General features: G+C 40.2%; 1 long non-coding RNA gene across 1 annotated transcript in view; it reads right to left on the bottom strand.

Annotated features, from left to right (window-relative positions):
- The window catches only part of LOC117935512, a 12,778-nt gene extending 7,971 nt beyond the window's left edge, over nt 1-4,807 (bottom strand). Inside the window, exons 1-2 of the long non-coding RNA XR_004654770.1 lie at nt 4,726-4,807; nt 4,041-4,043 (exon numbers count right to left, since the gene is read on the bottom strand). This is a non-coding gene — a long non-coding RNA (uncharacterized LOC117935512). The remainder of the gene's footprint in view (nt 1-4,040; nt 4,044-4,725) is intronic.
- Nucleotides 4,808-7,488: the final 2,681 nt, after the last annotated feature.

Genomic DNA, 7,488 nt, shown 5'->3' on the forward strand with positions numbered 1-7,488 from the left:
CATGCTTTGTCTGCTGGTACCTATTGTACTACCAAATCTCATTCTTTCAATTGTCAAATGTGCTGCAGCAGCAGATCAGATCTGAAGGTGAAGTTCCTCGAGGAATAAAGGGGAAGCGGTGTGACCCAGAGGGAGTAAATCGGCTTTTTTTTTTTGGCCCGAAGTGACACTTTGGGAGGATTTGTATCCTTCCGAAGATCTCATTAATGTTAAAACATGCAAAAACTCCGTCTTGAGGCTGTCTGTGAACAATACTGTCGCATCAGCTCTTTGGGATAATGCCCTGACAGATACAGTGCGTCTCCAGATTCCTGTCTTCCTACTAAAAATCTGTTTAGGAAGTTCCTCTTCTTCCTCACAGTGCGAAGACATCTGCTCTGTTCCACTAAATCAAAGTTAGACTCTGGACCAGCAGGGTCCACGTCTGCTGCAATGCATGCACGACCTTTTTCGAAAGAGCTTAGGCTGAATCTCATTTATCCATCTTACCCCAAGTTTTTGCACGTTCACACGAGACTTAATGCAGTCCCAATACTCTTTTTGATTGATAGGTAAGGGGTGTATGGCCCTAGGAACTATAGACAGTGAATGGAAAAATTGACGAAAGACGCAAGCTTACTTACAATCGAGGGGTATACATTGTGCAACATGCAACAATTACATTAGATTAGATTAGATAATACTTTATTCGTCCCACCGCGGGGAAATTCCTTTGTTACAGTGGCATTCTCAACAATAACAGCAAAAAATGGCTGCCTATCAACCAGAGAGACCCGTAAATGTAAGTAGTTTTGGCTTAAATGTATGATTTTAAAATGAGGACGTCTATACAGTCCTGTGCATATAGACTTGCAACCATGTTCTTGGTACCCCTTGATTTCAAGGGGTAAGGGGTAGGGGTAAGATGGAGAACCGGGATTCAGCCTTAGTCTTCATAGTTTCCAACATCTCATTCAGTAGACCCGATATTGGTTTCCTTCTAATTTAATACACTCTAAGAAATAAATCCGTAAAATTACAGAAAAAAAAGTTCTGGCAGCTCATTAACCTTAATTAAAAACAAAAATTTAAGTAAAAACTCAACTCATTTTCTGTTATTTCAGATGTTATTTCACATTCTCTCAGATAAAGTAATTTTGACGCTGGTTTCAACGCCTTTTAATTTATTTTTTGGCGCTTTTTTTACACATTTCAACGCTTTTTGTTCCACTTTAAAACAGCTTTTTTGAGGCTTTTGACGCCCCCTTAACTAGGAACCTACTGGGGGAATGCAGCCGGAGCACAGATAAAGTTCCAATAATGCACTCTGAAATATAAATAAACACAAATACAACTGGGAATCACTTTCTATGGACTAGTTCTCTTAGAAAACACACAGTCATACAACTGTTAATAAACAGAAATTTCTTAGAGTGTATAACAGATGTTCTCAAACAAAAGGTGATTGAAAGCTTTGAGTTTGGCTTTAACCGCTCTTTGTTTTCGTGCCGGCTTGACAAGGAAGGAGGCTGGCGAATAAAAAATGGAACAAAAAACAATGGAGTGCTGTCAGGAATTTGTAGAGAGGAATCCGTGAGGATGGGTTGGATTGATCACAGCAGCTAACTTTGTTGTCGGCCGGCCGAGTTTCAGCTTTGCTTCACTGTCTTTTCTTTTCGGTGGAGTGGTTTTCATCAATGACTGGAAAGGTGAAGCTACCCTGGATGAAGAAACAACTCTCGCCATCATCTGCAGTACTAACTACTGAAAGATCACTGACTCATAATTAGCCGGTGCCTATGTTAATGTTAACTAGCATGTTAGTTAGCAGTAATTAGCCTGTGCCTATGTTAATGATAAATAGCATGTTAGTTAGCAGTAATTAGCCTGTGCCTATGTTAATGTTAAATAGCATGTTAGTTAGCAGTAATTAGCCTGTGCCTATGTTAATGTTAAATAGCATGTTTGCAGTAATTAGCCTGTACCTATGTTATCACCTAACATATTCTTACCTCTCTGTCTCTGCTGATTGGGAATGATTGAGATTTCTCTTGCACATCTACCAGAAGACTTACAGCTTTCAGACAAGTTGCTCACTTCACATCTACGTCTTCCAGCTCAGTTGGAGGCTGCTCAGTAACGCTCCACATCACCGGGAAAGAGCTTCTAATAGACTTCACTGGTCTCCATCCAGAACAACGGGCTCAATGGTCTAGTTCTTTAACTGTTATGGTCCTCCCTTGTGTTGTCTTGTTTTACTTCCTGTCATGTTTCTTCCCACCGGTGTGATTACCTGTCTCTGCCCTACTGTGTTATACCTGTCTGTATTTATTTAAGTTCAGTCTTTCCTTTCCCCAGTGCGAGATCGTCTGTTTCCACATGCTCAGCCTTCAAGCGTTTTTCCCTGTGTACCGTGTTCCTAAATTCCTGTTTTCTCGTGGATTTTTGACCGTTACCTGTCTTCCCGGATTTCCCTTTTGCCTGCCATTTACCGGACACTCTTGCTTGTCTCTTTGTGCACTGTTTCCGTGACAGGGAACGGTTTCCAACACAATTTTGTCTGCCTTACAACTCTTGTGAATACCTGTCCCCGCCCCAGTGTGGTCCACCTGTGTCTAATTGTCTCACCTTTTGTCTTACATGGACTAATCGTCTTCCCAGTGGTAGTTTGGACCTTTTGCTACATCCCTGACTCTGAGCTCTGCCTAGTGATTTGACACCTTCACATCCGAGCATATGAACTTGGTTCAAATTAACAACGAGACCTTCTACTTTGCCTGTGAGTCGTGCTTTTTGGAGTCCGTTTCCTCCGAGTGTGCAAACCTGACACAGACTCCATAAGCAGTGTTTATTACGCAGCTTTAACGTCATCACAGGCGTTTGCATGGTCCGACAAACGTGCTTTTGTGGGTCCATTGCCTCTTTGTGCATGACGTATTAGTGGCATATTAACTTTTAATAGCCATGTAAACAGCGTAGTCAGAATATTGTCTTTTTTCAGAACAAGGGCTAAAAAACATGGAATGAAGAATATCATGTGCATGTAAACGTAGTCGGTGAGAAACCCAAACCAAGCAGGTCGTCAAACAGTTGGTGAAGTGTTCAATCATTCATAATGAGGGCGAGATATGAAGCAGAATAAAGAGGGCAGGGATGAGTGTGCTGATACGGAGACTGTAGAGATCTCAATTGCTTTGGAGGTCAAAATCTGGTGCCTCCAGTGCCTGGGGGAAAGGCCAGCGTACATCATCTCAATGATCTCTCTCATTACACTCACTTGTCGCGCTGTGGGAATAAATATGACGATATGACCGCTGTGCTGTGGACGCAACCTCCCGGCCGCTGGAACCGAACAGGCCACGTAAAAATAAGAATGATGTTTGGGGATTGCGTGTCTTACCGGGCGACTGAGATGATCGATGTAAATGAAGTCCAACGGTTTTAGGAAGGCTGTACTTGAATTTATTGACGTAGGTCTGGGTGTACACACGCAGCTGGGTGATGAATATCGGACCAGTCACTCTGCCCCTGCAGCGACACTGGTTCGTAAAAATAGTCTCTGGAAGGAAGTTTTGCACCCTGCAAGAGAAAAGGCACATGAAAAATTAAATGAAGTCAGCTGATCATGAACTACGGTAGCGCGAGCTATTTAAATGTAATGGTCTCGGGAAGTTACGCTGGCCGTTCTCACTCCCAACCCGTAAAATACGGACGCTTTGGCACTGGCTCTCAGCTTCAGATACTACGCAATAGTCACCCTCCAGCGTCTGTGTGCACAGGGCAGATTCATAGACAGTTAAAGAAATGGACCAACCGACCCCGTTGCCCTGGACGGAGACCAGTGAAGTCTATTAGAAGCTCTTTCCTGGTGATGCTGAGCATTATACGCAGCCTCCAACTGAGCTGGAAGACGTAGATGTGACGTGAGCAACTTGTCTGAAAGCTGTAAGTCTTCTGGAAGATGTGCAAGATAAATCTCAATCATTCCCAATCAGCAGAGACGGAGAGGTAGGTATATGTTAGGAGATAACATGGGTACAGGATAATTACTGCTAACTAACGTGCTAGTTAACATTAACATAGGCACTGGCTAATAACTGCCAGCTAACATGCTAGTTAACGTTAACATAGGCACTGGCTAATTACTGCTAGCTAACATGCTAGTTAACATTAACATAGACACAGGCTAATTACTGCTAACTAACATGCTAGTTAACATTAACATAGGCACTGGCTAATTACTGCTAGCTAACATGCTAGTTGACGTTAACATAGGCGCAGACTAATTACTGCCAACTAACATGCTAGTTAACATTAACATAGACACAGGCTAATTACTGCTAACTAACATGCTAGTTAACATTAACATAGACACAGGCTAATTACTGCTAACTAACATGCTAGTTAACATTAACATAGGCACAGGCTAATTACTGCTAACTAACATGCTAGTTAACATTAACATAGGAACAGGCTAATTACTGCTAACTAACATGCTAGTTAACATTAACATAGACACAGGCTAATTACTGCTAACTAACATGCTAGTTAACATTAACATAGACACAGGCTAATTACTGCAAACTAACATGGTAGTTAACATTAACATAAGCACAGGCTAATTTCTGCTAACTAACATGCTAGTTAACATTAGTAATTAAATGTAAGTCCAAACTGTCTGTAAGCTTTTGCGAACCAGAAATCACTCTGAAATGGGTAATTAAGCCATTCTTTTAGCATGGTTACTGTAGTTCCAGCATATTTCCACATTTAAACGGGTGAATTAAGGGTTTATCTCAACCAGGCCAAGGTGATCGTTGGATCATTGAAAAGACTGCTATCACTCTTACTTCTTCCATTCAATGTAAAGCCAAAACCAGACAGTAGCTTTCTGTTTTACCACCAAACATGAGAAGGTGATTTGCTGTATCTTTGCTGTTGGAGGGCAACATGGAGGAAGCTGGAGAGAGCAACAGATGATCAACAAATACAATCTCGTATGAGTGTTTGTTAGTAGTATTGATCGAGCTGAGCGCTAATGGTGTGCTCAAAAGCTAAAATAAATAAAAAAGCCTCCACACACAGAGAGGAGTCCTTAATTTGTCCTGTCAAACAAACAATAAAAGTGATATTGACAGTTGACTTTTTGCCATATATATATATATATATCGGTCTGGTTATCGATCGGTGCTCGGAGAAGCCTCGCACCACATCGATCCTGCTGAGAGGAAAACATCCCACAGCTTTCTCTTCGTCACTGCTGAGCGGAGGGAATAGCTCGGTCCCAATCTCACGGGATCACATGGGCCACGTCCTTACCTGTTGGGTCGAGGGTCTGCTCGTTAGTGGCTGTGTTGGCGTACGAGGGACTGTGTCCCCACAGGGATGCGGATCAACAACCAACAGGGTCACCCAACGATTACTCATACAGTTGTACCTGCAATTAAACTAGTTATTTCCTTTTTTATTCTTGTTTTTTTATCTGTTTTTATTTTGTAAATGTTTATTCTTGTGTTTTATCTGTTTATTTTCTAATTTTTTAATTGTTTATTCTTGTGTTTATCTGTTTTTATTTATTATCTTTTAAGTGTTTTATCTCTTTTTATTTATTTTAATTTTTAAGCATTTTGTCTGTTTTTAATTATTTATTTTTTTAAGTGTTTTATCTCTTTTTATTTATTTTAATTTTTAAGCATTTTGTCTGTTTTTAATTAATTATTTTTTAAGTGTTTTATCTGTTTTTATTTTGTTTTTAAGTGTTTTATCTTTTTTTATTTTTTTATTTTTTAATAATTTTGTTTGTTTTTAATTATTTAATTTTTTTAAGCATTTTGTCAGTTTTTATTTGTTTATTTTTTAAGTGTTTTATCTGTTTAAATTTTTTTTAAGTGTTTTATCTTTTTTATTTTTATTCTTTAAATGTTTTATCTGTTTTTTGTTGTTGTTTTTTTAAGTGTTTTATCTGTTTTAATTTTTTTAATTTTTTTAAGCATTTTGTCAGTTTTTATTTGTTTATTTTGTAAGTGTTTTATCTGTTTTAATTTTTTTAAGTGTTTTATCTATTTTTATTTTTATTCTTTAAATGTTTTTTTTTTAAAGTGTTTTATCTGTTTTAATTTATTTAGTTTTTATGTGTTTTTTTTCGTATTTTTTAAGTGTTTTGTCTGTTTTTGTTTATTTATTTTTTAAGTGTTTAATCTGTTTTTTTGGGGGGGGGGGTTTTACTGTTTATTCTTGTTTATTTTTTAAGTGTTTTATATGTTTATATGCTTTTTTTAAAAACCCAAGCTGGTTTAATAATAGGTTTAATTATTCTTATTCTTGGAATTCATGGTCCACAAACCTCATTTATATCAAATTATACATGCGTTTTTAGTTAAAAAGGCAGGAACTATGAATTATTTTGACTGATGTTGAGTGGATCTCAGATGGGTAGATGTCAAAGTTTAGTCCGGATACTGTTTGGAAACCATTAAAAAAATCAGTTACTAAGACACAAACGTGTGTGTTAGTATAGTCCAGGTTGAAAAAAACAGTTTCATTGCATCTCATCATATGCACAGCAGTGCGAAAAACAGCTCTCCAAAGGGCTGTTCACTTTCCTTCCATCCCAGAGGGAACGGTAGATCAGACTCCAGCAGACCTGCTCCTCCCCAGGGACTCATGAACCCCCCCCCCTACACACACACACACACACACACACACACACACACACACAATAGCAGAGCAGCTAATCTGTCATTCCTCTCCGCTGGACTTCTCTTTTATTCTAGGTTAGTCTATTTCAAGAACACAGTCATCATATGTGGGACTCACCTTGAAGGGGAAGTGACACATTGACACACTGGCCTCTCATTAATCACTGACATCGGGTCTGTACTGCAGGACACGTTCCTCTCGGTATGTGCATCTGACATCAGGTCTGTACTGCAGGACACGTTCCTCTGGGTATGTGCATCCGACATCAGGTCTGTACTGCAGGACACGCTCCTCTCGGTATGTGCATCTGACATCAGGTCTGTACTGCAGGACGCGTTCCTCTCGGTATGTGCATCCGACATCAGGTCTGTACTGCAGGACACGTTCCTCTCGGTATGTGCATCCGACATCAGGTCTGTACTGCAGGACACGCTCCTCTCGGTATGTGCATCCGACATCAGGTCTGTACTGCAGGACACGCTCCTCTGGGTATGTGCATCTGACATCAGGTCTGTACTGCAGGACACGCTCCTCTGGGTATGTGCATCCGACATCAGGTCTGTACTGCAGAACGCGTTCCTCTCGGTATGTGCATCCGACATCAGGTCTGTACTGCAGGACACGTTCCTCTCGGTATGTGCATCCGACATCAGGTCTGTACTGCAGGACACGTTCCTCTGGGTATGTGTATCTGACATCAGGTCTGTACTGCAGGACACGCTCCTCTTGGTATGTGCATCTGACATCAGGTCTGTACTGCAGGACACGTTCCTCTGGGTATGTGCATCCGACATCAGGTCTGTACTGCAG

This window comes from Etheostoma cragini, chromosome 20 (assembly GCF_013103735.1).
Source record: "Etheostoma cragini isolate CJK2018 chromosome 20, CSU_Ecrag_1.0, whole genome shotgun sequence".
Taxonomy (NCBI): Eukaryota; Metazoa; Chordata; class Actinopteri; order Perciformes; family Percidae; genus Etheostoma; species Etheostoma cragini.